The sequence below is a fragment of the Macaca nemestrina genome, chromosome 1 (genome assembly GCF_043159975.1).
Source record: "Macaca nemestrina isolate mMacNem1 chromosome 1, mMacNem.hap1, whole genome shotgun sequence".
Classification (NCBI taxonomy): domain Eukaryota; kingdom Metazoa; phylum Chordata; class Mammalia; order Primates; family Cercopithecidae; genus Macaca; species Macaca nemestrina.
Window position 1 is genome coordinate 130,461,533 of NC_092125.1, and position 16,561 is coordinate 130,478,093.

Genomic DNA, 16,561 nt, shown 5'->3' on the forward strand with positions numbered 1-16,561 from the left:
TAAGGGGGCTTTTGACTAAAATTAGTCCTGCTGGTAAAGGTCCCCAAATGCCAGTGGGAACTTTGGTAGGTTTTTCTCCTCCAACTAATATAATTCTTTCTCTGATTAGAATCCTGCACTTCCTGGTTTTCCTGGGGTGAGGGAATCAATGTTTCTTCTGGGACCCATTCCTGAAACAGGGTTGTGGCCTGGACTGGAAATGCCCTCATTGTTCGTGGGGCCTGAGTCCAGGTCCCCTTCTCATTTCCCGCCAGGGGGGTGCTATTTTGATGAAATTTTGAGTGGCGTTTGTTAGCCCAGTGATTTCCTTTGTTACAGCGAGGACAGATTCCTGGCATTTTTTTCCACTGTGGGGTGGGGGAACAGCATTTTAAGATCCTTTCTGTCCTGAAATCTGGTGGCGTTCCTTTTTAAATGTCCAGTTTTTCTACAATTACAACATTTTCCCATTTTAGGATTTGACCCTTGACTCTTTTTAGATTTGTCAACTGCTAAATTAGCCATTGCTTGCACTAACATTGCAGAGTGATGAAGGTCAGTTCCTACATCCTGACAAGCTCTGAGAAAATTTCCCTAGTTTTTTGTACACCTCACTGGTGCCAGTGCACATTTATATTCTACATTTGCATTCTCAAAAGCCAAAGTTAAGGTTAGTATTTCTGCATCAGTGGTATGAGGAATTTGAAGCTTCACTGTCTCTTGTAATCTTGCAAGAAAATAAGCATAGGGCTCCTGTGACCCTTGCATGATATGTACAAAGGATGGTACTGGAACTCCCTCTTCTGGAATGGTGGCCTAGGTACATTTAACAGCCTGTGCACACTGCTGATAAGCAGAATTTGGGAGTGCCGTTTGATGTTCCAGGTCTGAATAAGGACCATTACCTAACAGCATATCCTCTGTAACATCTTCTTGTCCAGCAGCACGATTCTGTCTAACCTGGTCTACATACATCTCTTGCCAATTAAAATTCCATGTCAGATATGCACTAGCAGACAAACAAGTTTCAGTAAATGTTTTACATCAAAGGGTAGAAGGCACATAGCACCAAGTACAGATTCTAGCAATTCTAAAGTGAATGGGCTCTACTCCATTATTAACTATACTAGGTTTTAAGTCCTTCAACAACTTAAACTCTAATGGGTTGTGTTTATAAGTATACCGCTGTGGATTATTTGGATCAGGCCTTATGGAAATAGGAAAACTGCAAGGACCTAAGAGCTCTCCAGCTATGGCAGCAGAGCATAAAATTATTTGTATTGGGGTCTCTATCTCTGCTACTGAAGGAAGCAGTACAGATGTTTCTGCTATTGGAGGGGGCAGTATGGGCCAATTTTTAGCCTCCCTTTTCTGTTTTATTATTTTTTTTTCAATTGGTGCTCTGGGTGGAACAACAAATTCTTTCAGATTTTTATACTCAGAATATGATTCCTGCTGTCCAGCAGAATAAGAAGGAGATAATGGCAGAAGGACAGTATGAACTAAACTCCAAGTGTATAAAACAGAATGATCAACTTTAAGACTTTTTGATGATCCCATTTTAATCCTTCTCCTGCTCTGTCCTAATTTTCCACATCAAGAGTGCCTGTCTCTGGAAACCATGAGTTATGCATAATAACCTGCTGCAGAAGCTTAGTTAATGTCTGTGAATTAACCTGAGTTCCAGACTGTCTCAACAGAACTTTAAGCAACTGCACATAATGTTTTCCTTCAACAGACAAATTATGCCCCACGTTACAATGATTCAGAAAACTTCTCATTCCCAGTACTTCTTTACAGCACTGACCTTACATCATTCCCAGTACCTCTTTAGGTCACTGAACAATATCTCTTTAGGACACTGACTTTATATCTGCTGCCAGCAGACTCGTCCCAAGGTACCCATTCATCTTGTCAGTTTCACTTCCTCTGCTCCAGCAGAACTGCTTCATTCACATCCTTGAAGTCCCTGTTTGGGTGCTACTTTGATGTGGTCAGTGGGCTCCTGGCTTCCAGTGAACAAGGGCCCTGAGCTTTTAGCTCCCCTTGTATTTACTGAGTAAATGAGATAGGGTGAAGGGGGTGGTTGTCAGTCAGCTGCTTGATTTGGTGCAGGCTTGCATGACTGCTTCTCTGAGCAGCAGTCTCCAGATGTTCCAGTAGATAACCTCAAGGAACACGGCTCCAGGGAGTGATTGCACTCAGCATACCTTCTGGAGACAGGAGCAGTCATGAGTTTGCCTACATCCTGCATTAATGATAAACAATTTGCTGTTTGATCATATAGCCTCCAGCAGAATGCTGAGTTGGTCATGACCCACAGGCCTTCAGCTCCCTACAGAGATATCTGCACTCCCATGTTTATTGCTACACTGTTTACAATACCCAAAATACTGAATCAACCTAAAGCCTATTAACAGGTGAATGGATAAATAAATAGTGGTACATACATACAAAATGGAATATTATTTAGCTTTAAAAATAAATAAATCCTGGCATGTCATGTGCTACAACATAGATGGTACTGGAGGACATTATGTTAAGTGGAGTAAGCCAGACATAAAAAACAAATATTGCCTGCTCTTACTCATATATGGAAGCTAAATAAATAAATAAACTCATGGAAATAAGAATGGTAGTGACCAGAGGCTGGGAAGTTTAATGGGGAAGAAGGGATTAAAAGGGGATGTTTAATGGCTACAAAAATACAATTAGATAGAAGAAATAAGATCTAGTGTTTGGTAGCACAATAAGGTGACTCTAGTTAACAATAATTTACTGGTTACAATTAGTCATTATTGGTAATGTTAGAAACAAAATGCTTGTTCCTCAATTGTTTGAAATAAAAATGCTTATTCCTCAGTACTGCAAAGAAATAGTATTCAAATATAAATTTAATTTTCTCAGCAAGGCAATTTCTACTTCTATAGAAGGATGTGACTCACGAATGGAGTAATGTCGAGAGCACACCTGAACAAGAGAGGGGAAGGGGTTCTTATTCCTGATGCAGTAAGCCCCCGCATCAGGGGGTCATTCCCCTATTGGCGAGGATTGAACTGCACAGTCTAAGCTAATTCCAATTGGCTATTTTAAAGAGAACAGGGGTATGAGCCAGAGTGGCAGGGTGAGTAGTTTGGCAGGAAGGATGGTTAGGAACAGGTAACTAAAGGTGACTTAGGTCAGAGCAAGTGACCAGGGGTGGCTCAGTTCAAAGCAGATGACCAGGATGAGTCAGGATGGAGCAGGTGCCCAGGGGAACAGATGTGAACTACTGATTAAAACTGACTATTTATTGAAACTACAAGAAAGTTAAACTTTAAAATAGAGGACAAAGAACTGAACCTACTGATTCTTTAAAGAGAAATCTAGAACTCATTGTATCCAACAGTAACAATAATTTACTAGCTAACAATATTGATAGCACAATAAGGTGACTATCGTTAAAAATAATTTTGTATATTTCAAAATAACTAAAATGGTGAAATTGGAATATTCTAATACAAAAAAGATAAATGCTTGAAATGTGTATATCCCCATTACTATAATTTTTTTTTGTTTGTTTTTTGAGGCAGAGTCTCACTCTGTTGCCCAGGCTGGAGTACAGTGGTGAGATTTGGCTCACTACAGCATTGACCTTCAGGTTTTAAGTGATCCAGCCTCCCAAGTAGCTGGGACGATAGATGAACACCATGACACCTGGTTAATTCTTTTTTTTTTTTTTTTTTTTTTTTTGAGACGAGTCTCGCTCTGTCGCCCAGGCTGGAGTGCAGTGGTGGGATTTCCACTCACTGCAAGCTCCACCTCCCAGGTTCACACCATTCTCCTGCCTCAGCCTCCCATGTAGCTGGGACTACAGGTGCCCGCCACTGCGCCTGGCTAATTTTTGTATTTTTAGTAGAGACAGCATTTCACCGTGTTAGACAGGATGGTCTCGATCTCCTGACCTCGTGATCCACCCATCTCGGCCTCCGACACCTGGTTAATTCTTACATTTTTTGTAGAGACGGGCTCTCGCCATGTTGCCCATGCTGGTCTCAAACTCCTGGGCTCAAGTGACCTGCCTGCCTCAGTCTCCCAAAGTGCTAAGATTATAGGCATGAGCACCACACCTGGCTCCGATTACTCTGAACTGATCATTACATATAGTATCAAAAGTGTATATGTGTTCAATAAATATGTACAACTCTTATGTAGCCATAATAATTTAACAATTTTTAAAACTAAGAAACAAGTGTATTTTATAAAAGTTAAAAACCTACGATCTGTGAAAAAACTCATAAAGAGAATGAAAAGACAAGTCATAAAGTGGGAGAAAAAAAGACAAGTCATATGTTCAACAAAGACTAGTATAAAGCACTCTCAAAACTCAACAGTGATAAAATGAACAATCCAGTTGAAAAATGGCAAAATACATGAAGAGACATTTCACTGCAGATGTTACTCATGTGAAAATAAGCACTTATACTATGTTCAACACTGTTAGCTATTGGTGAAATGCAAATAAATACCATAATGAGTTATACTACATACTCATTGAAATGAAAAATAAAATAAAATAAAATGACATCACCAAATTCTGGTAAGAAATCACAGTAACTGAATGATTCATACATTGTTGGTGTGAAGATAAAATTTTGCAGTCACTCTGGAAAACAGTCTGTCAGTTTCTCAAACAAAAAGTAAACATGCAACTACCATAAAATCCAGAAATTGCACACTTTGGTGTTTATTCCAGAATAATTAAGACTTGTTTTCACAGAAAAACCTGAAGACTAATGTTTATAGAAGATGTTTTCATAATAGGCAAACACAGCAAGCAACTCAGATGTTCTTCAATGGGTAAATGTTTAAACAAACTGTGGTACTTCCACACCCTGGAATACTATTATGATAAACAAAACAACTGGATAAATATTCAGATAATTATGCTGAGTGAAAAATATCAGTTTCAGAGGTTATATACTCTATGTTTCCATTTATATATCAGCCTTGCAATGACATAATATAGATTGGTGATTGCCAGGAATTAAGTAAAGAATGAGAGTGGGAAGGAATTGTATGTGCCCATGAAATAGAAACATGACTGACCCTGGTGGTGAGGGAAATGTTATGTATCTAGACTGCTTTAATGTCAATATCCTGCTTGTAATGTTGATCTATGTTTTTCCAAACTGATACGATTTGGGAAAACTAGTTAAAGGGTATACAGGCTTTCACTTTATTTTTTTCCTACAACTGTGTATGTATCTACATTTCTAGTAGAATAAAAAAAATTAAATTAAAATTTCAAATATTTGATAAAAAACACAATATAGAAAATAAGATAGTTATGTATTCCAGAGTTAACACATATTACTATCACTTCATACAACAGAGAAATAAACAACTATAGATACAGAAATATTCATATTCCCCTTCCTATGTCTATTCTTTTCTAAGTTCCTTGTACATATGGGCATACAGTTGTTCACAAGCATAGATAATAACTACAAACTATAAATAATATTGCTTAATCAATTTTTATTAGATACAATATGCAAACAATAAAATTATTCAATGTAAATGTAAAGCTTGATGAGCTTAAGATAAATAAACCTAGGTAATCACCAACCGAATCAAGATTCAGAACATGTCTATCATCTCAAACAATTTTTTTTGTCCCTTTCCAATCCATGTTCCTTAACCCTAGCCCCACAAATCCTGTGTAATTTTGCTTTGAGTATCATAAATATTTACATAAATTTACCATACAATATCTTTTTGAAACTCAGCTAACCCCCAGGACTACGTCAGATGTCGCTCAATCTGTCTTTCTCACTTTTTCAATACGCTTGCGTACTTGCGACTTCCTGAAAAACTTCCTGATGTTGGAGGAAACAGATTTCACTTTTTCTTGCAGGAATTTTAACATAAAGCATTTTAATTAGAAGTGCAGAAACTATTTATCTGTTGAAAAGAGAAAACAGCTCACAAGTTGGGATACTAGGAGAGCACAGTCTTTCTGTAAGATCTTGTTTAAAGGCCTGGAGCTGGAAATCTGGGATGAAACTGTGTTGAGAGAGCATGTTGTCAAATTTATGGTAAAAATATTGAGATAATTAGAACAAACCAAGGGGCTCCACTTATACCTGTCTCAGTCATTGCTGCCCGGGACATTCTGGCAGCAGAATGAAAGTGAAGATAATTTAGTAAATATAGTTAGAGTGAGATCTTTGCCAAACCCATAGGAATCCTACAAAGGCAGGAAGAAGAAAGGCCTTATTTGGCTAGGCGCAGTGGCTCACTCCTGTAATCCCAGCACTTTGGGAGGCCAAGGTGGGCTGATCATGAGGTCAGGAAATTGAGACCATCCTGGCTAACATGGTGAAACCCTGACTCTACTGAAAATACAAAAATTAGCCAGGTGTGGTGGCGGGCGCCTGTAGTCCCAGCTATTCAGGAGGCTGAGGCAGGAGAATGGCGTGAACCAGGGTGGCGGAGCTTGCAGTGAGCAGAGATGGCGCCACTGCACTCCAGTCTGAAAGACAGAGTGAGATTCCATCTCAAAAAACAAAACAAAACAAAGCAAAAACAAACAAAAAACCTTGTTTTTCTCTGCTGTTATTGAACAGAGTGATTGTAACTCTTACTGGGGAGATAGAGACTGGAGGCAGAACCCTCTCTTGATTACCACAACCAATCTTACATATTATGACATAAGAAAATGCTAATAGTTAAATATATTAGCCAAGAATGTACAACCATTAAGGTAAAAAATCCCTGGAAGATGACCTGGGTCCTGCTTGCCTTCCTCAGTTGAGAGATTCAGTGTGCATAGAGTAAAGAGGATAAAGGAGAAACTAGGAAAGCAAAATGACATTTCTACCAAGGTAGTTCTGCCTTCCAAGATAACAGAAATCACTGGAAAGAATTCTCTCTCTAGGTACTTTAAACCAAGGGGAATTAAATAAATGGCATTTTCAGTAATGGAGGGGATTCTATTGTAAAAGTTTTTTCTTCATTAAACTCTTATGAAAAATTGGCCAAGAAAGAGACTTGCTCTATGTTAAAGTTTAAAATTTAGAACTTTAAAAATAATAGCCTTGCTAAACTTATTTTCCTGTAGGGAAAGGCTTTAGCCTTTAGTCTTCACAGTTAATGAAACTGCACTGACATAAATGGGGCAAAACGTGAATTTAGAAATTTCAGAGGTTATTTAAGCTGGAAGCAGAACTTTTCTACTCGTGCAAAGTAAGATAATTTTTTGTATTCATCCTTAAAATTGGTAGGTGGATCTAACCTATAAAGAATAAATTAATGGAACAATAGAGAAATATGGTGGTGAGAATTCTGAGTCTCCTTTATCTTCATCCCTGGTTTTATGTAAGTGTAATCCCATCCTTTTTGTGTGTGTGAGAGGAGCCTCTGTTTTGCTTGTAAATGTTACAATATGGCAAAAATGATAGAATATCACTCACTTGATTGGACACTTCACATGGCAAAGATGGTAAAATGTGTCTCCCACGATTACCTTATATTATATAAAATTTCATTTTAGCAGACTGACAAGCAAGAGATTCTTCTGCTGCTCTTTAAGAAGCAAACAAGTATGTAGTGAACTGCTTATGAGGGAGGACTACACTCATAGAACTGCAAGGAAATGAATTCTTCCAATTTGAATGAACTTGAAAGTAGAGTCTTCCCCAGTCAGTCCTCCAGATAAGGATGCAGTCTTCTTATCACCTTATTTGCAGCACATGAGACCCTAAGCAGAGGATCTAGTTAAGCTATGCTTAGACTTCTGAACCGCTGGCATTGTGAGGTAGTAAATTTATGTTAATTTAAGCTGCTCAGTTTGTGATAATGAGATAAGCCATATTTCTAGAATGAGTCATTTTAGAAATTCCATTGCTGAGAATTCAGGCTGATATCAGTCTTGATAAAATTAAAGTATTTGCATAAAATGGTGTGTTTTAAATCACTTTTCTTTTATAACATAAAATTGATTAGCAATAGATGATTTGTTAAGAAACAGTAGTGATCCATTAGAGTGGAGAAGAAAATATTGGCAGGTCGCTATAATGTGAACAATATCTGAACAATGATTATCAAGCAGTATTCCCTTAATGCTAAAAGAAAAGATGATTACTGGATATAAAAAAACATTTAATAGAAAAAATGAGTTTTAGTATTTGACAGTACATAGGAAAATTATAGTTAATAATAATTTACTGTACATTTCAAAATAGCTAGAAGAGAAAAATTGTAATATTCCCCACACAAAGGAAAGATAAATGTTTGAGGTGATGGATATCCCAACCCTCAGTTCTCTAATTACACATTGTATACATGTATCAAAATGTCACATATATCCAAAAATATGTACAACTATGAAATATCAGTTAAAAACCAAAAAAAGTTAAAAGCATTGAAATCAGCTTTTCATTCATATTTTCATCACAAGATCACAACTCCTGAGACTTCTGAATTACTGAGATCCGAACAGACTACCTTCCACATTTTCTAACAAAAAGATGATTTTATGGACTTACAATTGAAACTGGCCATATTTACTGTTTGAGAAACTGTATATATGTAAATAATTTTAATAAGATGATGGAGATATGTTGCATAACTAAGAAAATTATAGTATAAATAATCTTTTAAAATGGAGTAGGGAAAAACAATTTTGTTAAATGTGGTTGTTTTCTAATAACTAACCTTTTTATGAATGAGCATATTCTTTTATCTATATGGTGATCCTTCCATTACAAAGACGCAAAACTGAAGGTTGTCAGCCAACCATATTTCATTTCATTCAAATTTTGACGTTTTACACCAAATGAAGTGCTTGCAGAATTGTGATGTGTGCTGAATCTGATTGGTTTTTTCTATTAGTTTGTATAAGGAACAGGACCACATGTAGTGTAAGTCACATAAAGGTTGTTTTATACAAGCTTTTGGAATGAATTTAAAATTATATTATACGATATAATTTTTATTATTCTAATTTTCACCTTTTAACATTTTCTAATACTCTGATGGATTTGGAAAAATTGGCTTGTGAAAAATTGAGTTAATATCTGTAAACATAAGGATATTGTAAAACAGTAAAACTGCTAGTGATACAACAATGAGCAATGGCTCTAAGGAAAAAATCTTGCAATGTAGAAAAGAGTCGTGAATTAAAATAAAGAGTGTACTTCAAACGGAGGCAGGTAGAGGAGAGTTTTAGACAAAATTTGAAATTTACTTATTAAGCATTTGAGGACTCTATTACACCAGATGTTTTAATTAGTAGGGAAAAATGATTTTGGTGGGAGGAAGAGTACGATTTCTTTTCCTTCATTTTCAAAGTACTAGGATATCATCACGTTCTGCAAACTCTGGAGTCAGTTGAAGAACAGATGGGTTAGACTTCAAATATAAAAAAAAAGGCGGGGGGCGGGCAATTGTAAACATCAATATCTTGAGAGTCAAAGTCGCAGTTTAAAAACACATGTTTTTTTACAACATATAGGTAGCTGCAGATGTTAAAATTATTGACAAAATTGTGGTTTGTAACTGTGCACATGAGACTAGAATAAAACAGAGCCTGATGTCTGATGTGATAAATATAAATCAAATATAATTCACATTTATTAACAATAGTTCATGTCCTAAAAATTGGATGCTTTTTTCCAACTGAGAAAGTATCATTAGAGAAGGAATTGTCTACTTGAGTTGGAAAAACAGTAGGTGGAGTTCAATACCAGAGAAGCAGCAGAGAAAGGATGGGCAGCAGGATAGCAGCTTATTGAAGGGAAGATCTGAAAATAGCAACAGAAACAAGAATGGCCCACAACACAACGTGAGTCTTCACCAAGGGATGTTTCCAAATCCAAAGACCAAAGCTTCAATAGTGTGAGAGGAGGCATTCAGATACTTCTTCACTGTTTGCCCTACAGGATTAAATATGGGAGAACACAATGAACACTGTGACATTTATGACATTGCTGAAAACTGGTGAAGGAACCCCTATGGGTGAAGGAGGAATATAAGGTGGATCAGTGCTACAGTTGGAGTACAGGTAAAGACACTGAGCAGGCCAAACTAGTGAAACCTAGGGACACAGTGTCTACTTATGACTGAGGCTTAATAAGAACAGCAGAGAATGTCCCTTCTACACTCTGCCACCAGATTAAAAATTAATGAGTATCCGGTAACAGAACAAAACCCTTAGAAGAGGACCAGCATAAGAACAAAATCCTGGAAAATAAACCTTTCTAAGCCACATAGTAAGGATCTAAAGCTAACAGTGATGCAGAGATGATAAAACCATCCCTTAACATATATGCAAGTTATCACTAGAGGAATTTGATAACTCTGCTGTGCTGAGGGTAAAAATAACAACAAAATAATCCTAACCAAGTACAACCCCTGGTCTCACACTACCAGAAGATCTATCAGAAGGAGAGGCATAGTGATTATTTCTAACTCACCCCCAACAAGTCCCACCAGTAAGTTATTTAGTTCTGTTTCTACTGTCACGTATGAGATGTCGGGCTTCTTTCAGTAAAATATTAAAAGATTTATAAAAAATCAAGAAATACAGAAAACACTGACAAGTCTTTGTGCCAAGACACAGAAATAATCAACAGAACCAAGCAGGTATATGACAGTGATGTCTAAGTAGAACATTAAAATAAGTCTAATAAATATAATAAAGGTCCTAATAGAAAAAGTGGACTCTGCAATTTTAGATGCATAATTTTAGCAGGGAAATGAATATATAACAAAGACACAAATGAGAATGCTGGAAACAAATAAAAAATAGTGACAAAGATCAGAAATGACTTCAACAGACTCTTTTGTAAACTCAACACAACAATTTAAAGATTCAGTGAACTTCAAGATACGTTTTTTAAACAGTGAGAAAATAGAACAGAGGATCCAAAGGCAGTAGGACAATATCAAATGGTCTAATAAATGTATTCTAGGAATTCCAGAAAATAAAGAAAGAATGGGGAGAAGAAATATTTAAGAGAATAATGGCCACAAATTTTCCAAAACTAGTGAAAGATATTAGACATACACATAGGTCTATCATATTCAAACTGTTGAAAATAAATGAAAATGAAAAAAAAAAAAATGTACAGGCAGCTACAGCTACCAAAAAAAAAAAAAAAAAAAAAAAAAGATACAAATCATTGAGATGCTCAAAGAGAAGAATTGCAATAGAAATCTCATTTGAAATTATGCAAACCAGGACACAGTGGTTGGGTGTCTCTGAAGCACTGAAACAAGACAAAACAAAACAAAAACAAAGAAACCTGCAGAAAACATTCTATATCCCTTAGTTTTCAAAGTGAAGGAGAAATAGCTACTTACACACACACACACACACACACACACACACACACACACATAACCTGTGATGATTTACTAGCCAGTAGACCTGCACTACAAGAGACATTAGGGAATTTCTTCAGGCAGAAAGATGATGATGTCAGACAGAAACTTCGATATACAAGAAAGAAGAAAAACTGATGGATATAAAGTAAATAAAGACAAGCATAACATCCAGTTTCTTTTAAAATTTAATTGCACTAAAATATCTGTTTTATTTTATTGTACTTTATGAGATAGGGGATAGCTCTGTTGCCTAGGCTGGAATACAGCGGTGTAATCAGCTCATTACAGCTTCAAATTCCTGGGCTCAGCCTCCTGAGTAGCTGAGACTATAGGCACACTACAATTCCAGGCTATAAAATAACTCTTTATAAAGCAAAATATTGAGATGTTGTAACATATATTATATAGTATATAAATATAATGTTATATATATAAAATTTTTTGAGATGAAGTCTCATTCTGTTGCCCAGGCTTGAGTGCAGTGACACGATCTCAGCTCACTGCAACCTCTGCCTCCCAGGTTCAAGCAATTCCCCTGCCTCAGCCTCCAGAGTAGGTGGGATTGTAGGCAAATGCCACCACACCTGACTAATTTTTGTATTTTTAGCAGAGATAGTGTTTTACCATGTTGTCCAGGCTGTTCTTGAACTCTTGACCTCAGGCGATCCACTCTCCTCAGCCTCACAAAGTGCTGGAATTACAGGCTTGAGCCACCATGCCCACCCCACAATGTAATATGTATTTAAAGCATCTGTTAAAGTAAAATATATGACCACATTGCCACAAGGATGGAAGGGAATAATTGGTATATTCAGTTCTGAGCCATTTACTCTACAAATCAAGAGTATGATGTTATTTATAAGTAAAGAATGACTTATTAAAGACGTATATTTTAAATCCTAGGACAACCAATAAATTTTTTGAAGTAAGAAATAATAAGTCAGTAGTAGAGACAAAATAGAATTTTTAAAAAACTCAATTAACTGAGGAGAAGGCATTAATTATCTGTTATATGCATTTATTTATTTTGCTTTCTACATTTATTTCAGCTTATAGGAACACAGTTTTGCAATGATTTATTTCCTAATGTTTTCCTAAATGCTTTTCTCCATAAATTATAAGTTGTACGAGAGCTGGAGCCATATATGTTTTTGCACCTGATTATATCACAACAGCCTAGACTGTGCAATAGGTTAATTAAATATTTGTTGAATAAGTGAATAAAATCGAACTGCCTTTGGAAGCAATTTTCTCTCTCTCCCATGCCCTCGGTGCATTTCACTGGCTGGACAAGGGTTCCTAAGCTTTCCAGACACTGTTCACTAGCTCCTCTTGTGTCTGCAACTGCCCATTCATACAACATTCTTACTTTGAACTCACTGTATTAGTTTGCTAAGGTTGTCATAATAAAGTACCACAGACTAGGTGGCTTAAACAACATAAACTTATTTTCTCATAGTTCTGGAGGCTTAACTCAAGGTCTCAGTATCTGAAATCCGTGTCCACAGGTTTGGTTTCTTCTGAGACCTCTTCCGTTGGCTTGTAGATGGCCACCTTCTCTCTGTGTCTTTCCTCTGTCTGTCCACATCCCTGTCATCTCTCTGTGTACTCAAATTTCTTTTTCTTTTTTTTTTTTTTAATAAGGACAGCAATTAGATTGGATTTGGGCCCACCTTAATAACCTCATTTTGAATTAATCACCTCTTTGAAGGCCTTATTGTAAAAGACAATCGCATTCTGAGGTGTTAGAGATTAGAGCTTAAACATGTGTATCTTAAAGGGATGCAGTTCATTCCATACCACTTTTTGTCAGTACTGAACAAAACAATGGTAGAAGATGGGGTGGTCTAATTATGAGTAAAAAAAAAAGGTCTCTAACTTAATGGAGTTTGATATAGTTTATTGAGGTGATAATTAGGTAATCTAGTGTAGTCATGCGTAGCTTAACAACGTAAATACTTTTTGAAAAAAAGCATTAATTTCACCAGTGTATACTTCTACAATCTTAAATGGTATAGACTACTACACACCTAAGCTATATAATATGACCTATTCCTTTAAGCTGCAAACTTGTACAGTATGTTATTTTACTGAATCCTGTAGACAATTGTAAAACAATGGTATTTGTGTATCGAAACACAAAAGCAGAGTAAAAATACAGTATTATAATCTTATGGGACAACTGTCATATATGAAGTCTGTCACTGGCTGAATTGTTATTATATGGCATAAAACTGTATTTGCAATACAATGATAATAGCGCAAACAGAGTTAACATCTTCTGATGACATCCAAGATATGAAGAGACAGAAAACAATTACTTTGAATGACTAGAACCTTCTTTTAAATGTTAGGCAATCACAGTTAGAAATTCTACTTGTTGGAAAGTATATCACTCGATATTTTAATTTCCCTGTTTTGTTTTTTTAGCAGCAGATATTGCCTAGTTTTAGGGAAAAATGATTAACTGGCATTTGCAAAATTAAGTACATAATAAGTTTTCAATGTGCTCATTTGGTAGGTTTAGTTTAATTTGTTTTTTTTTGTTTTTTTTTTTTTTGAGACGGAGTCTCGCTCTGTCGCCCAGGCTGGAGTGCAGTGGCGCGATCTCGGCTCACTGCAAGCTCCGCCTCCCGGGTTCACGCCATTCTCCTGCCTCAGCCTCCCGAGTAGCTGGGACTACAGGCGCCCACAACCGCGCCCGGCTAATTTTCTGTATTTTTAGTAGAGACAGGGTTTCACCGTGGTCTCGATCTCCTGACCTTGTGATCCGCCCGCCTCGGCCTCCCAAAGTGCTGGGATTACAGGCGTGAGCCACCGCGCCCGGCTGTTTAATTTGTAATTACTGTGTATACAAGTATACTTTGTAGAAGCAGCTGAGATTTGATGTAGTTACACATTAGTTAAAATTATTATGATAAAATTAGCTACAGAAAGAGTTACAGAGGCAAAAGTCTTTTTTGAAATCATATGCTAAAGATTCCAGCATATGTATGGAAAATTGGTGTAATCATGCATTTAAAAAATACTTTATCACTTAATATTTCCTACGTTGGAAAAGAACAACACTGTATACACTGCTGGACTGTTTCAGGGGAGGACTTCTTCCTTTTATCCTTCTTCTCAGTTTTTGAGGTACATAAACAATGATATATGAAACGTCTAGATTGCTAGTGCATTCTAGGTTCCAGTTCGACACAGGACTAAAACTACCCTTTAAGTGAAGTCTAAGTCATAAGGGTGACTCTCAGAAAAATACAAAACAAAATAGAAAGAAATAAAGGTGAATCAATAAAAAGGAAGTCAAACTGTCACTGTTTGTTGATGATATGATTACATATCTAGAAAATCCTAAAGACTCCTCCAAAAACCTCCTAGATCTGATAAACAAATTCAACAAAGTTTCCAGATACAAAATTAATGTACACAGATCAGTAGATCTGCTATACACAAACAGCGACCAACCTGACAATCAAATCAAGAATGAAACCCCTTTTACAACAGCTACGATAAATAAATAAATAAATAATAAATAAATAAATAAATAAAATAAAACACTTAGGAATATACCTAACCAAGGAGGTGAAAGACCTCTACAAGGAAAACTACATAACACTTCTGAAAGAAATCACAGATATATTGCCTAGTTTTAGGGAAAAATGATTAACTGGAATTTGCAAAATTAAGTACATAATAAGTTTTTAATGTGCTCATTTGGTAGGTTTAGTTTAATTTTTAATTACTGTGTACACAAATATACTTTGCAGAAGCAGCTGAGATTTGATGCAGTTACACATTAGTTGTAATTACTATGGTAAAAGTAGCTACAGAAGCAGTTACAGAGGCATAAGTCTTTCTTGAAATCATATGCTAAGGATTCCAGCATATGTATGGAAAATTGGTATAATCATGCATTTATATTATAATAATAATATTATTATTATTTGAGAATTATTATCTCTAAGAATAATAATAATAATAATACAAAACAAACAAAAAAATCAACAAAAAACAAGCAAACAAACCAAAACCCCATGAACTGACCCCCCCCCCAAAAAAATAGTTTCCACATCCTGATGATTTCATCCTCCTTGAACTGACCAATCAGCAACAAGAAACCCAATTTTCCAGCTCCTCGCCTTCTAGGAACCTCTTAAAAGCCTCAGCCCAGAACTCCTTGGGGAGATGAATTTGAGGGTCTCCTCCCATCTCCTTGCATGGCCACCCTGGGATGGTTAAACTCCTACTCTGCTTCAAACCCTGCTGATATGGTTTGGCTGTGTCCCACCCAAATCTCATGTTCAATAAACCCTTTTCCTTTATAAATTATCCAGTCTCAGGTAATATGTTTATAGAAGTGTGAGAAAAGACTAATAGACCAATACACCCTGCTGTCTCAGTGTTTTGTTCTGTTATTGGACTGTCGGTCTTGCAACAGCAGAGATTTGACAGCATTTTTTTTTAAGACAATTAATAGTGTGAAGAGCTCTCTCAAAGAACAAAGAGACAGAGATTTCAATATAGTTAGATGTTTGACCTAAATGTTAATGAAATACCACACCAGCAACCTTATTATTTTTATTATTTTGATAATATTTTATGATATTGATTTTGTAGTAAATCTCAACCTATTTTGCACATGCACATTAGCAATATCTACCTTAAAATTATATAAATTATGTAAGTTTATGCAACACTGTATTTATGAATAGGAAAACTTACTGAATATATTCATAATTATTAATAGGAGAATTTCTCCTAGTAGCTATCACACCATAATTGTACTATAATATACAGGATAATGTAATTTGGCTCAAGGCATAGACAAAAATACAAATTGAAAGAATGCTGAGACAGACCTGTGCATCTATGAATACTTTATATAAGTCTGAAGAGGCAATGCCAACCACTGGGCAAAGGAAAAACTTTTTACGATAAACAGTTTTGAGGTATATTGGGAATAATATACCTCTCCCCCTGCATATTAGGAAAGCTATCACAGTGTGGGTGATCACCTCCTGCGATATGGGGAGTACTATCATCTTCTCCCCTTCTGGATACCAGGAACAGTATCACACAGGGGTGTACACTTTCTGAGATATTTCGAGTAATATCAACTTCTCGGCTTTTGAATATTAAGATCAATATCACGGGGTGGATGTACACCCCCTGGCGTATTGGGAGTAATATCAACCTCTCCCCTCCACAG